This window comes from Ambystoma mexicanum, unplaced genomic scaffold (assembly GCF_040938575.1).
Source record: "Ambystoma mexicanum isolate Mex_15411 unplaced genomic scaffold, UKY_AmexF1_1 Mex_scaf11, whole genome shotgun sequence".
Lineage (NCBI taxonomy): Eukaryota > Metazoa > Chordata > Amphibia > Caudata > Ambystomatidae > Ambystoma > Ambystoma mexicanum.
Genome location: NW_027182336.1, coordinates 2,313,226 through 2,329,465, shown reverse-complemented (window position 1 = coordinate 2,329,465; position 16,240 = coordinate 2,313,226). Strand labels below are relative to the sequence as shown.

Sequence of the window (16,240 nt, the reverse complement as noted above, 5' to 3'; positions counted from 1 at the left end):
GCTTATACAGGAAGTAAATACTGTTTCAAAGCGTCCACAGGGCAACAGGGAGGGGACATGGGAATGAGACACATTAAATATATGGGGATATTAAATACAGAGCAGGGGAAAAAAGGACAAACCTACGACACCTTGTGAGGATTCAGAACATGCAAGTACGGAAGGAAGGGGGAAGTGGGGGTAAGTGCAGTGGTTCCTGTGCTTGTGGGTGAGCAACAGATGAAGTGCAAGGTATGGTAAGTGTTAGCCTCCTGGACAGGGGGTGTGCTGAGGCAACGGCTGAGGATAGACAGCAGCTGGGGGCGATTCGGTGTGCGAGGTCAGGGCTCCGAGGATGCATAAGGGCCCTGGACACCAATCAAAGCAACTGTAAAATTAACAGAGGGCAGAAGGGGGAAGGAGTAGGTAAAGAGGAAAGTCTTGAGGAGCTTCTGGAATTTAAGAAAATCCTGCTCAAGACGCAGACGGAGAGGGATGCTGTTCCATAGAAGGGAGCCAGCTGAGGAAAGCGATCGACCTCCTGCCCTCTGTTTAGCAAAATGCTTTACACACAAACAGTTGGTGCCAGAGGAACGCAGAGGTCTAGAGGGAGAATATTTTGTAAGACAAAGTTGCATATAGTGTGGTCTCCGGCCCCAGACAGCCTTGTGGATGAAATAGAGGGGTGAGAATTTAATCCCTGAAGCAACCGGGAGACAGTGAAGATGTTTTTGGGCAAGAAGATGAGGTCCCTGGGCTTGAGGCCAAGGATAAGTCTTGCTGCCCTATTCTGGATTAGTTGAGGGGGTTGCAGAATGGAAGAAGGTAGATTCAGGCTGAGGCTATTGCAATAGTCAAGCCTAGAGAGAATCAGGGCTCGGGTAACATTGAGCTTCTGGGGAAGGTGAGAAAAGGTAGAATTCCTTTGAGAAGGAAGAGCTGAAAGCGAGACTTCTTGGCAATGTCCTGAGTGTGAGGGAGGAAGGAGAGAGAGGAGTCAAAGATGACTCCAAGGTTTCTGGCTTCAGAAGAAGGAGAAGGGGTGAGCCCACGGAGGAAGGCCAGAGAAGGGAAAAAGGCAGGGATCCCAATGGGAAGGATCTACATTTTGCTGGCATTGAGGCAGAGATCACTGGAAGTACACCAAGCCTGGATGGCAGATAGGCAGTTAGGGATGATGGAAGGTGCAAGAGGGTCAGCAGTAGGTTTGAAAAAGAGTTGTGTTGTCTGCATAAGACTGGAAGTCGAGGGAGAAGGAGGAGGTGAGGAGTGTCAGCTGAGTAAGGTAGATATTAAAGTGCCAGGGGGAGAGGATAGAGCCCTGGGGGACAGCACATGAGGAGAAGGAAGTATGAGAGGAGAAGGTGCCCAGGATGACTTGGGAGGAGTGGTCTGTTAGGAAGGAGGTCAGCCAGTTCAGAGCCCGATATCAAGGATGTCATGGATCCTTGGTATGAGGATGGGGTGTTTGACTGTGTGAAAGGCAGAGGAGAGATCAAGTAGGATGAGGACAGCTGGGGAATTGGAATTAAGGGATGCAAGCAGTTCTTCATGGGTGTTCCGAAGAGCAGTTTCTGTGCCTCTGGATGCTCGGAATCAGTGTGAAAGTTAAGTTGGGGCTAGAACAACTTCTCCAGCAGTTTCCCCAGGAGATAGGGCGGTAGTTGGCTCGACAGGTAGGTTCTGCTGAGGGTTTTTAAGGAGGCAGCGCATAAGGAAGTGCTTGAGGGAGGTGGGAAAAGAGCCAGTGGCAAAAGAGTGGTTGCAGAGGTCAGAGAGTGCGCAGGCAAGAGAGACAATGTTGTCTTTGATGCTTCTGGATGAGCAAGGGGAAACCTGTTTGGAAGAGACCTTCATGGAGTGGACAACTCTCGTGACATCTTCCAGTGTGACAGGGGAGAAGGAGGGGAAGGAGGAGGGTGAGGGGCCAAAAGAGGCAAGGGGTTGTGGGAAGGGCTGAGAGGGTGAATAACAAGGCTGTTCAGGATATCCTGAGTTTTGGTGGCAAAGTGAGTGGCCAGTGTGTTGTAGAGGGCCTGGGAAGGAAGAGGAGAGGAGGAGACTGCGGAAGGGTTGGCTAGTTCCCTGCAGATTTTGAAAAGTTCAGCCATGTTGTTTGATGCACCAGATACCCATGCCTGAATGTGGGCCCTTTATCTGGCATGGATGGAGAGTCTGTATTTCCTTTGGAGCAGGCGGCAGGCCAGTTTGTCAGAGGGTGAGTCTGAAGTTTGCAGCAGGATTTCACGTGCTTTCCTTCACATTAACTGATAAACAGAATTAATTATCACTGGGAGGTCAGCACCTGGGATGTGTATTTTCGGTCATGTACAATTCATCTTGTCATGCATAATCAATTTTAGAATGTGTATTAGGTGACACTATTTTTTGGAGGATTTCTGTGACTCATTAGCCAGATAGGGCCAGGAAGACAGTGGGCCTCATTACAACTCAGGCATTAAGGGTTAACGCCGTCGTTAACCCTTAACGCCTGATTCCAATTTTAACGGCTGCTTTTAGCAGGCGTTAAAATCCATGGCGCTAAACCGCCTTGGTGCTAATTACAGCACCGTAATTAGCGCCTTCCCCACTCCCATTATGCCCTATGGGGCAAAAATGGGAATGGGGAAGGGTAAATGGGAATTTACCGCCCCACTCACCTTGGAAAGGGGCGGTAAATCCACCATCCACCATGGTGTAGTGGTAAAGTTGGTGTACTTACCGCCTGGGTCGTAATGACCCCAAGTGTTTTGTGCCCGCTTTCCTCCAAATTGCAGAATTGTCTCTGTGTCACCTTTCGTTTTATGATTGAATCACTGAAATGCTATTAGATGTATATATACATCCTCCATATCGATATATGTATTTATGTGTTTTTTTTACTCTTAACGTAGGACCAATGGCCTACGCAATAAATTATAACTATTTTGTATAAAATGACAAACACTGTGTATTATATGTAACATTCTGTGTGGTGATTCAAACAGCATATAGAATGGGACCTGGTATGAGCTAAAACTGGGCCATTAAATCAGTTGCTGAATGGTTCTTTTGGGGGACCCCCCTACGTGTGCTTAGGTCAGCATATGTGGTCAGTAACATTTAAAGGAATGGCATCTGCCAGCTGCCATGGATTAGTCAAGGTTACAGGTCACTAAAGAAATGTACAACCAAGGCCAGTTACTGGGAATAGCGAGAACATGGAGAAAGAATATTTGTAAAACATGTCATTTCTGCTCTCGAGGGAAACTGTTGGAAGTGCACACTAAAGAAACCAAGGCATTTTACAAGAACACAAATCTCACTTTCAGCCTTACATCATTAGGAATGCTCTGATTTAACTGAGTTTTTGATATGTTGTAGATAAAAGAAATCTCTATCAGACTATTGAAACTGAAGGAACAAGTTACTTACCTGTAACTGTTGTTCTCCAGCATGGGTCTGGAATGTATTCACATGCTCATGAATATTCCCCCGTTGTCAGGCTGGGAATCCTCGGTAAAGAAAAAATCAGTTAGTTTCTGAACTGTCTGTCTACTAATAACCAATCACTGGTCACTGGGTCATTCTGCCCCCAGCCAATGACTGCCCTCTACCTAAGCCCCTCCTCTGGCAGCCATCTTCAGATTTGGTAGCACGTAAAGTGGCAGTATGACCAAGTGAAGAGCCGCAGAGGGGAAGGAGGGAGGGTTCGCATGTGAATCCATGCCAGACCCATGCTGGAGAACAACAGTTACAGGTAAGTAACTTGTGCCTTCGCCAGCATGGGGTCTGGCATGGATTCACATGCTCATGAATATAAGAATACATAGCAGTACACACATGCACAACCACGGGAGGCGGCAAAAGGCTCAAAATTAAGCATTACATAAACTCAACATTAAGCAACTCTTACCTCCTCACCAGGCCCACCTTCAGGCGAACAGGTTGCGCAGCACTGCTTGGCCGACTCTGGACTCCTCCCTGGAATCCCTGTCGACGCAGTAGAATCTTGTGAAGGTGTGCGTCGACCTCCAAGTAGCAGCCCTGCAGATGTCCAGCAGGGGCACACCAGACAAGAACGCCGTAGTAGCAGCGATCGCTCTTGTCGAATGGGCTCTCGGAAGGGCCGGGCAACAGTCGGTTGGGTAAACCAATGACAGTGCATGATGCAGCCGGAGAGCCATCTGGAAATGGAAGCCTTCGAGAGAGCCTTCCCTTGATTCACAGGTCCAAAGTTCACAAACAGCTGTGATGTCTTCCGAAAACTCTTCGTTCGGTCCACGTAGAACTTAAACGCTCTAGCTACATCCAGCGAGTGCAAAGTCCTCTCGGCCGGCAACAAAGGCGACGGAAAGAAAACTGGCAACACCAAGGGCTCGTTAAGATGGAAGTCCCGACGGCACCTTGGGCATGAAAGAGGGGTGCGTCCTCAGCACCACCCTCGTATTGTGAAAAGTATGGAGGCTTGCAGGATAGGGCCTGAATCTCTGCCACGCGTTGTGCGGAGGCGATGGCCACAAGGAACGCTGTCTTCCACGACAGGAACTTCAACGGAGCCGAATGCAAGGGCTCGAATGGCGGCCCCATGAGCCTGGTCAGCACCACGTTGAGCTCCTATGCCGGGGCTGGAGCCTTCACCGGCGGGAACGATCGGAACAGTCCCTTCATAAATTCCTTCACCAGTCGATGTGACCACAAGGACGGCCGTCCTGTAGTTCTGGTTTATCGGGAGATCGCTGCCAGATGTATCTTGATGGAAGCATGAGCTAGTCCAGCTTTGGCCAGCAACAGTAGGTATGGTAGCACTTGAGGTGCCGTAATCCATAGAGGGTTGATCTTCTGTGCACGGCACCAGACAGAGAACCTCTTCCACTTATGTCCGTAGCACTTGAGAGTTGAGGACGCCCTGGCCTTTGCAAGAACCTCTCTGCAGTCAGCTGGGATATCGTACCCTCCAAACTCTAGTGCTGCAGGAGCCAGGCCTGCAAGTTCAGCGACTCTGGGTCGTGATGAAGAATGGCGCCTCCCTCTCCGGAGAGAAGATTTGCGTCCGTCGACAGCTTGACTGGTGGGGACGCTGAGAGGTCCAGAAGGTCCGGGAACCAGATCTGTCTCGGCCACGCCGGTGCGATGAGGATCATCCTGCACTGGGACCTCTTGAGCTGGCTGATGAGTCGAAGCAGCAGTGGCAAGGGAGGAAACGCATACAGGAACAGGCCGTCCCAGGGGAACGAGAAAGCGTCGCCCATGCTCCTCAGCTGGGGAAACCTGCTGGCGAACCTCTGGCACTTGGAGTTCGTCGCCGTCGCAAACAGGTCGATCTGGTGTTTGCCCCATCGTTGGAAGAGCCGATCCACTTGATCCTGGCGTAGTTCCCACTCGTGGCACGAGCACAGCTTCCTGCTGAGTGAGTCGGCGATGGTGTTTTTTATTCCTGCCAAATGGAAGGGAACCAGAAACATCCCCTGGGCGACGGCCCAGTGCCCAGATCCTGGGCCTCCTTGGATAGGGCTGGGGATCTGGTGCCACCCTGCTTCCGGATGTAGAACATTGTGGTGGTGTTGTCGGTGAAGATCCTCACGACCTTGCCCTTGAGGGATAGGAGGAACGACTTGAGCGCCCAGAACACAGCGTGGAGCTCCAAGATGTTGATGTGGAGAGACCTCTCTTCCGGGAGCCAAAGGCCTCTTGCGTGGAGATCTCTGGTGTGCGCAGCCCATCACTCCAGGGATGCGTCCGTCGTCACCGTCTCCTGACGTGCCGGGGTCTGGAAGTCCGTGCCCGCCGTGAGGTGTGCACGGGTGCCCCACCACTGAATCGCCCGACGAAAAACCTCGTTGAGCGGGATCTTGTCTTCGAAGCTGCCCGCCGCTTACATCCAGCGGGCGTCGAGGAACTCCTGTAGAGGACGCATCCGTAGCCTGCACAGGCGCACTAGGTAGATGCTTGAGGACATCATTCTGAGGAGGGACTTGATGGATCTCACCCTGGCCACGTCCGTGGCTAGCAGGCACTGCACTTTGCCTAAGATGGCCTTCGTCCTTTACTCCGACGGAGACACCAATCGTTCCACTGTATCGAGCTTTGCTCCCAGAAACAGTGCCGCCTGCGACGGGACCAGATGGGATATCGGGTAGTTGATGGAGAAACCCAGCTCCGTGAGTAAGCAGACGGTCTTCGCCGTGTGCTCGACGGCGAGTTCTCTTGTCCTTGCACGGATGAGCCAGTCATCCAGGTAGGGGTAGACGTGGATCCCCATGCAGGCACAGCCGCGCCGCCACTGGTGCTAGGCACTTGGTGAACTCCCTGGGTGGCGACTTCAATCCGAATGGCAGAGCTCTGAATTGGTAGTGGCGTCCTTGAACTACGAATCTGAGGAACTTTCGGTGCCCTTTTAGGATGGGGATGTGGAAGTAAGCATCCTCCAAGTCCAACGACGATAGGGACGTGCTGGAGAGTGACCATCCTGAACTTCTGTGCCTTGATGTATTTTTTCAACCGACGTAGGTCCAGGATGGGGCGCCAACCGCCTGTCTTTTTTCTGACGAGGAAGTATCTTGAGTATACTCCGGAGCCCCGGAGCCTCTTGGGGACGAGCTCGATGGCACCTTTCTTGAGCATCGCCTTTACCTCCAACAGCAGTTGAGGGACGTGATTTCCCTTCCTGGCCACAGGAGGAAAGCGGGGACACTTATTTTGGAATTCGAGAGGGTGCCCGTGGGCCAGGGCATCCAGCACCGAACGGTCGGTGGAGATGGACTCCCACACGCTGGCGAACTTCGCCAGCCGGCCTCCCACCGGGGTGCTTCGGTGGGGGCCCGACGCTACGGCCGGTTCAATCTTGCTTGGAGGTGGCCTTGGCACCTTGGCCTCCTTGGCGACGATGAGATCCTCGTTTGCCGTGACCTCTGTAGGCCTCCTGGGATGAGGAGCGAGCCGCCTGGCGGTACGTAGAGGAACCACCGCCTGATCCCTTGGAGGCCCCCTGTCTGCCTCCGGCGCTCCGAAAGGGCCGTCGTTGCTGAAGGACACCAAGGGCTCGGGCCATCTCTGTGTCGGCCTTGATGTCCAGCAGCGACTCATCCACCGTTTTCCCAAACAGGTTGTTGCCGTCGAACGGCATGTCCAACACCCTGGTCTGCACGTCCTGGCGGAAGTCTGTCGCCTTGAGCCAGCCTCGTCGTCACAGGCAAACACTGTTGCCTAACCGGCGAAACCCAGTGTCGGCAATGTCCGTTGCCACCGTTATGGCGTGGTCAGGCGCCACCTCACCTTCCAGCAGAATCTCTAGGGCCTCCGCCCTCTTGTCTGGTAGGAAGTCCATTAGGGGAGCTATCTTGTACCATAGCTCCCTGTCGTAACAGGCCACAATCGCTAAGGCGTTGGCCGCTTTAATTGTCATCGCCACCGACGAGATGACCCATCGCCCCATGGCATCCAATTTCTTTCCCTCGCCGTCAGGTGGGGAAGTGCAGGTTGAAGCTGTCTCCCCTGCCGCCTTCTTCTTGGCCGCCGCTGAGATGACCGAATCTGGCGTCGGCTGAACCCTGAGGCACAGGTGGGCGGCGTCAGGGACCCGGTTCTCGTACCGGTCCCTCTTGGCAGGCGTCGTGGATGGGTTCTTCTGGACCGCAAGTCCCTCGTCCCAGATATCGTCGAGTAACGGTACCGCGAGGACCGTCTTTCTCTTGGCCTCTCGTCGTTGATAGAGGAAACCTTCCTTCTTCTGTTCCTCAGGGCAGAGCTGGAAGAGCTCGGACGCCCTGGCGATCATGGCGTGAAAGGAGCCAATTTCATCGGGTGGGGAAGCCCGAGGGGGTGGTGATGGAAGGTCCATCCTGTCGTCACCACCGTCATCCGTCCCCATCGCCGTGTCATCCCTGGGAAGCCTTCACCTTGTGGGGAGGGTCACCGCCTCGCACCCCCTCGGCTGAATCCTTCGAGATCGACCGGGGCCTCTCCAGAAGCTTACCCGGGTTCTCGGATTTCCTCTTCCCCGAACCAGAGTGTTGGCTCGTGGTTGATGGTGCCGGGGAAGGTGCGCCCTGCCTGGTAGCCGAAGATCCCGACCGTTCGGCGCTCCCGGTGCCCGCGGACTCGCGGTGCTTAGCCTTCTGTTGGGCCCCCCGTCACGGGGCGCCCTCACAGGACTTCGAAGACTGCTCGGACCTTTTCTTCTTCTCACCTGCTGGGCCCTTCTCCAGCCAGCTGGCGAGACAGGAACGACGATCCCTCATGGTCCGTTCCGATAGGTTCTTGCAGAATGCACAGTCCTTCTCCACGTGTGTCTTGTCCTCATGAAGGCAGTAGAGACATCTCGAATGCTCGTCCTCCTTGAAAACATTCTGTAAACCGCATCCAGGGCAGTTCCTGAACAGCTTGGATCCGGGCGTCGAGCTACCCTTGTCCTGGGCCACATCCATGGTAGGCCTCAGATCTTCTGGAATCCTCCAAGAAGCGTCCCTCGATGAAAACTTCACCCTTGAGGGGTGTTGGAAATTCCAAAACGGGTCCCCGTTGATCGGAAGAAGAAACGGTGGAGCTTGAGGCTCGATTTAACCGAAAAATGAGAAAATCTCCTTGAAAAAGCGCGAAAACGCAGCAAAAGCTTGAGAGCTATAGCACGAGGACTCCCAACACTTGAACGTGCGGTAGAAATCTGAAGATGGCTGCCAGAGGAGGGGCTTAGGTAGAGGTCTGTCATTGGCTTGGGGCAGTATGACCCAGAGACCAGTGATTGGTTATTAGTAGTTCAGAAACGAAACTGAAACTGATTTTTTCTTTACCGAGGATTCCCAGCCTGACGACAGGGAATATTCATGAGCATGTGAATCCATGCCAAACCCCATGCTGGAGAATTATATGTTGTTGCGTTGCAAAATGCTAGCATTTGCTAAAAACACATACAATCATACAAAATCTGAATTCAATACTTCAGGATCTCAAAATGTTTGCCTTGACATGCAGACTATACAAACATATGTTTTATCAAGGTGGCATTGATGAGTCAGAAGTTAGAGCATAAAAACAAAATGTGCTTCTCTACAGAAGGAGAAGCATCCCTTTCCTTTTGGGTCAGTTAGCTGGGTAACCACACCTCTGCTAAGAGTAGGGGTGGGGTAATGGCATGTAAGAATAGCATACACAAAGGATAGACCAGAAGGAGAGGAGTCTTGATTCTGGAATATTGAGTGAGAAAAAGGCAGGAGAAAAAAACTGGAGATTGGAGTGAAAAGGAGTGATTCAGCCCGGAGGGTAAGACTTGTCCATTCTAAGAGGGAAGCCAGAGCAGCCCATAAGTAGATGTCCAGTTTGCACAAGAGAATGGACATCCAAGTTTGCTGCCTGAAGTGAGGGTTTTTGCTGAGGGAATGATGCCTACCTAACTGGGTCCCTGGCTGCCTACCCCAAAATCAGAATTTGCATCTTAAAAAGTAAATCAAAAGAAACCCCTACCGATTCCCTAAAATTGTCCAACTTTTATCAGGGTAACCTGTGAAGGGAAAATGACTAGGAATGCAGAGGGATTGCAATTTGAAATTAGGGACACAGGTACTAGTATCATGATGCCTGTGTTTTCTCATTTATATATTGAATGCAAAGTCAGAGATTTTTCTTTTAGGGTCATTCCACTTTGCAATGAAAAATGAAATACAAAACTGAAAATAACATTTGCCTTTCAATTTAAAGTGCCTTTGTATATCTAAGTATTATTTACAAAGATATCTACTGCGAAAGCTGGTGATGAGTCATAATAGGCCATAGTGCAGTGCATGCATTATTACCCGTGATGAGCCAACCTGGACCATAGTAAAGTCTGGATGCTTACGTGATGAAAAGCATGCTGACATAATTAATTCTATTCATTAAGAATGTGCAAAGTGGACACCCTATGCATTCTCCTGTCTGTAAGACCTAGGCATAGTCAGATGTAGTGGGGAGAAAAGAGAATTTTAACTAAATATCTGTTACTGAACAACAGTACATCTCCAGCACCAAAGTATGAAGAGTCTGAAATCCTTACATGCAGCCCTTTTAAAATTATGGATGTTTCTGGATATAAAGGAATCAATTCATGTGCAAGGAAATCCACACACACACATACATACAAATAAATGAAAGACCAAATCCTGGTTTAATGAAAGTCACATTTACATGTCTATAGAATGTGGCACACATACATGCAGGAAACATAGGTTAGATTTGGGTTCAGAATAGAACATATAGATTCCCAATGACATTTGTGAATGTAAACTTACTTCAGCCAATGCAAACAAGTTGCGTTTTGCATGTTAATGGTGTAACACAAAGCCCTATGTTAGCCAGGCCTTTCTTATATGTCAAGAAGTGTCCTCTAAATGGTTAATATATTCACTATCTCACACCTGCACATTGGTGTTTGTGCATATCTATATTCTGTTTATTGATGTAATTATTCTCTGGTGTGATACTTGTCTTGATGCTGGAGAAAATAAATGTTGAACTATATTTGCATAGTGTAGAATCTTTTAGTGAGACCTTAGTGATGTTCAAAAGTCAGATAAATGCTAAGCTGAAATGTCAGTAGGTATAGTATCTATTAGAATATAGCATATCTATGTTGAGATTGCTGTGATTGAAAGTGGTATAAGGGTTCAGTAATGTGATGCAGACAACTGCTTGTGTTTTTCTCAAAATTAAACATTTTGTTAGAGACAAAGGTTTCAAATACATCCTCGCTAATACTACCCTCTCAGGGAATTCCCCACCTACTCTAAATGCTAAGGGAATAACTCCTAACATAAACAAACTGGCCCTCAAAGTAAACAACAAAACATTCAAAGTAATTCATAAACAGCATAAAAGAGTAAACAACAAATAATGTGAATTTTGGATGACCTTCACCTGTGCTGGGTAAATCCCTTCCCCAGGATTGTACAAAGTCAATTTCCCCAAATGTCCAAAAGGAAAAATAAAGTCTTGAACCAAATAAAACAAAAGTTCATCAAACAAAATCCACTGGTAACAGTTCTTCAGCTTTCAGGTGAAAAGATCCCTTTCCATTTCCAGCCAAGACAAGAGCAACAATGGTAATTCTGGATATCCTCTATCCATGATTGTTTTGCCACAGTACAAAGAACAGATGAACAACTTCTCCTTCTACAACTTTACAAGTGTTTATGACCTCTGCAGTGTATTTGGTATAATTGTAAGGATGCTTATTCTTGGGTTTTTGCTTTCCTCTTGACAACCGCCCTTCTACTACTGTTACTGTGGGAACAGACTCCTTTGTTCCACAGTATACCACTACTTCAACCAACTTCAATTTAACATACACTGACAGTGTTATACAAAACCAAAGTTCAGGTATTTTTGCTTCAACTTTATACTTCAGGATTATTAGGCATATAAAGGCAAGGTAGGCAAGGCACTCTTCTTACCTATGCTCGAAGGAAAGGGCAGCCTCTTCGCCTCTTCTGTCTGCCTTACTGCCACAAGTATAACCTGCCTCTGCTTCAAGACTGACTTTCTCTGAACTTCAGCAGTCTCAGCATCACATATTATTTGTTCAGTCTTCTTTACAAACATCCAGCTCCCTTCTCCAGGTTTATTCACACCTTCTTGGTTCCCGAAGCTACCCTGAATCTGAATTGCCACAGTCACAGCTTTGGGTAACAATGACACACTTGTATCGGAGGACACTAGACCTTTAACAACTTTGCAGATCAGGTGGATAGATCTAAACAGGGCTTGCTTCACTATAGAAAGGGTTCGCCTATTGGCTTGGCTAATCCTTGTTCTTCTCATGAGTACAACTACTTCTGGGTTTCAATAATAATTGTTCTTAATACAAGTTTGAGTCTTCGAAGAAAAAACAGATGTAGTCACATGTGACCACTCTTTAAGGTAGATCTTTAACCTTAAACAACTGCAAGTGTTTGTATTCCCACGCAACATCACAGAGATGCTTTCTAACCCCTGTCGGTAATCACAATTGGCCACATGCGTCCTTCCTTTGATGCTGTATGTACTTGTAACAATTGTGAAAGTCAACGTTAGGGTTTTTGCAAGCTTCCCCCTTTAATTAGACAACAACAGTAATAGTTCAACAATGGAAAATGAGATGCTTTTCTTCTTACGCAAGCACTACGGCTTTCACTATAAGTGTGCGTGATACATTTCCATTGTTTGCAATACTTTTCACAACCCTTTTCACATTGACAAACAGTTTATACTCACCTCTACTCTTACGCAAGTCACTTTAGAGCTTGTAACAATTACCGGCAAGGTTTTCAGAATGAACCTGAACGCTATGCTTCACTTACCCGCTGCAGAACACTGTGGTTGCGGGCTGATTCACCTTCCTGACTTCTTCCACTTCTACTATGGCTTTGGGCACACTTGGGACCAACACCCTTCTGCAGCACGGTGTCTCAGGTCCGGCCATGCCAACTGGCAGTCTCCTTCACTCCTCTGTCCCTCGGCTTACTTTCTGCTACGGTCCTCGGGCTTCAGCACCGTCACAGCTCTGCAATTACAGCCACTGGGAACACGTGGGTAAACCTCCACTCTCAGCACATCTTTCTCAGTGCAGACACAGCAATGCAGGGTTTGCGAACACAGGACCCTCTCTGTACTTGCAGGTTGAATCTGCTGTCTCCACGCCCCGGCGTCCTTTCTGTGATCACAATTCCTCATGCTCATGCTCTTCTACTCCTGCTAATACTGCCAGCCTTCCAGCTCCTGCTCCAGCTCCTTCCTTCTTCCCTCTCCTGCTGCAGCCTTTTATGCATCATAGGTCGGGCAATTGGTTTCAGGTGTAAACCATTAATGTCAATTGCCTGACCCTTGTGAAGGCTGTTAGGCCTAATTGCCTGTCTTCTACATCTACTTGTTTCTTTAGTATTCTTCTTCGTCTCATTCCCTATAGGATCCTGGGACAGGTAGTTTACTTTCTCAAAGTTAGGTTTTTCTACTTCTTGTGTATTTTTAAGGGTTGATTTAATTCCCTTAGTAACAGAGGGGCTGTAGGTTTTAACTTTGTTAGAGGAAGATGATTTAGAGAAGACATTTCCGCCCTTCCTTGCAGTGTACCTTTGGTATTGCGGAGGACATTTGATTTTAGGGATAACAAAGATTATTTCTTTTGGTATAATAGGCTTTGGTCTTACAACCTTAGTGTTTACCAACAGATTTCATAGGAGGTTGGGATACATTAAAATGACAATAAGTCTTAACCTCTTCTGATATAGTGGTAAGAATCTCCCTGTCAGAGGAAAAATACTGTGTCTTATCCCACGCAATCTCCTCACTACCCTGGGCCCTGTCTCCACCCAGGTGATCCTCTCATAGTACACCACCCCAAGGGTTGGGATCAGGAAGAGTCTGCCTTCCACTGGACACATGGGAGGAGAATTTAGGGATGGTTTCAGTTAGGGATCCGCAGGATTCTTCAGTGGAGACCATTGTGGATTTATGATAGTGAGATTCATATAGGCAGGTCAAATTTCATTTTGGTTTAGATAATTGTTATATATCTGTATATATACACATCAGTGAAAAAACATTGTTAAAGGGACCTTATTATAGTAACAAGTAAAATGGAAAAACCCAAGAAATTCTCCAGTTATGGTAAGCTATGCAACCAAAACTTGTGCCACCGCCGTGCACTGCTAAGACTTACACCCAGGACATCCAAGATGAAATCACAAATGGCATCATTGATGACTTCACTTCCCACTCATATTACACTTCCATCAAAAAATGAGTCACCCCCACCCCTTTTCTGCAGCCATATTTTACTGTACGTGGACTTCTCTGGCAATTAAAAGGGGGTCAGGGGTTTAGATTCAATTTACTTTTTTTATTCTACATTTGTGGCTCTTAAAAGAGTCTTTTTTTTAAAGACTCTTTTTTTGCTTGTTTTGGTTTTATGTACCATACTAACCTTTATGTGCTACACCTACTAACAGATACTTTGCTTTATATTCCATATGCTTTCTTTTCTTCTTTTTCACAAAAACGGGTCTTAGGCATTCTGAACATTGGAAAGAAAAATCTAATTTCCAGTGGGTGCTGTTGCGCACGCGTGAGATGGCTGCCTAAGCTTGGGTGCTCCAATCCGAGGACAATCCTAATTCGAAATAAATCCATTTTGGGGCCACCTAACTACCGAAAATGTTGCAATACTAATAGATAAGGGACCGGAGCACATCCTGTGAAAGATTGGTGCGAAACCGGCATGTGATGGCCAAATCATCCCGATTACCAAGTGGTGCAGTGGCGCTGTGGTGAGCGGGCCGCCAATGGGATCTGGACCACATCTACTTGTGTCTGCAGGTGGAGCCCCATGAAAGGCCAAGAGGGGGAGGAGCAAGCTGCGTGGTTCGGCAGAAAGGAGATTGAACGGCGAAGCTTGCCCGCAAGTATTATACATATGATGGACTGAACTAAGGGACGTTCTCCCTCTGATGAGCGGACAAGTGCATCTATACGCACAAAGTGGCACAGTGTACGGGGGAGCTCATCCGCGCCTCTGCATACAGAACTGAGGGAATGCCCAGTGGGGTGAGACACAAGGGCAGGAATTCTATGCTGTGTGAAGGAGCCGCTACATAAACACCCCGTATATTACTGTCAGGTGGTAGTACACGGGTGGCCCGGTCGGCGGCTCCCTGCGGAACAGGCAGAGAATTGATCCGGAGGACACGCGGGTAAGGCTGGGACCAGTGACCAATTGCAGCCCTCGACCAAAAGTGGCAGACGGCTCCACCAGAAGGCAGGCGGTCCGGGCAGCATAGCCCACAACATCTAACGGGTAAGGCGGTGCCCCTGCTTCCCCAGCTGGGTGAAACAATACCCAGAGACATCCAAATCCTTCCCGCCCAGTGGGTGAAACCAGGCTGGGATGTGGAACCACCCGCTCATTGCCCGCATTGTGATCCAATTGGGGCCGCATGTTGTAACAGTGGTTAGAGCCCCCCGGCACCCATAATAAGGGCGGCTGCCTTCCCATACTGCCCTGATTGCGGGCCAACTACCGATGTGCACCCAGCCTAACGGCCGCTCAAATATCCTAAACAACTAGGCCTGCAGCGGAGAGACTCCGCGGGTGCGGCGCAGAAATATGCGACACAGGGTGGTGGCAATTGGATAGGAAGCACAAATTGGCTTGTGTTCGCTGAGCAATGCCCTCCTGGTGCTGCCCACTATAAACCACGCCTGATTGCATCTGGGAACCACATACGATCGATATCGCTGTGGACACTGCAGGGTGCATCTGATGCTCCCTGGCGTGGACCCAACATTGGACTGCTAGAAGTGAACACAAGTGAGGGGATACAGAGGAGGCATCATTACTCCGAGGTACAGACACCACACACCAAACTAACTTTGTAGTTAAACATACCAGCGTGCTGGAACTAAGCTTGTTGAGAATAGCGTTAGTGTGTGGTTGGGACGACATGCACACTACACTAAAAGCAGAATACAGCTGATGTCAAATATACTTGGCAGTGTATGCACATCTCCGCGCAGATTGGACACACTTGCTAGCAGCCCTCACTACGTGGGAGAACACAACCCATCCTACCAGCCGTACTACAGTGGATTCACTGGCCCGGGCCACACAGCAGTGCAGAACAAACTAAACCCGGACAACATACTGCGCCCGTTGCGGAGAGCACAGAAGAGTACACCAAGTAGTGATCTGCCATTCATGTGATCATGCTGGGAAAACGGATGGGACCGATATATGGAGCACACGAGGACAATCCTAAGTCACACAAAGAAACTGCATACTCAAACTGTAAGACTAGAACACATAAATCCAGCAACTACTGGATTGGAAGAGGACTCCACCTAGAGTAACACCCCCAAGGTTATAGAAATAGAGTGACAGCAGGAGAACCACACAATTTGCGGATACTCAAATACACCAATAAACAAATCTCTGCTGCTTTAGCCCATCCCATCTTGCAGTGGGGGACACAACGGTCACCAACATCGAGGCAATGACGAAAGGCACAGGTGCAAAAAAGAAAGGCCCAATGGACTCCTTTACAAATTCCCAGCCTCAGTGTTCAATGGCGACAACATTGGCCGTGGCCAACACTCAGACAGAGATGCCTGATGACTCCAGAGATGACCGCTTGATGGCCACTGTAGAGAACAGATTCCTTGCAGTCAACGTCAAGTTAGATGACATAGTGGCGACCATTGGGTCACCTAAGGCAAGGGTGGACAAGGAAAGCGCTCTGATCACTGAAGCAGAAGGCAGGATCAGAACAAATGAAGATAC

General features: G+C 48.8%; 1 protein-coding gene across 1 annotated transcript in view; it reads right to left on the bottom strand.

The window, feature by feature from the left end:
- Positions 1-16,240, bottom strand: part of LOC138553514 (integrin alpha-X-like) — a 1,247,842-nt gene that overhangs the window by 796,744 nt on the left and 434,858 nt on the right. The window lies entirely within an intron of this gene.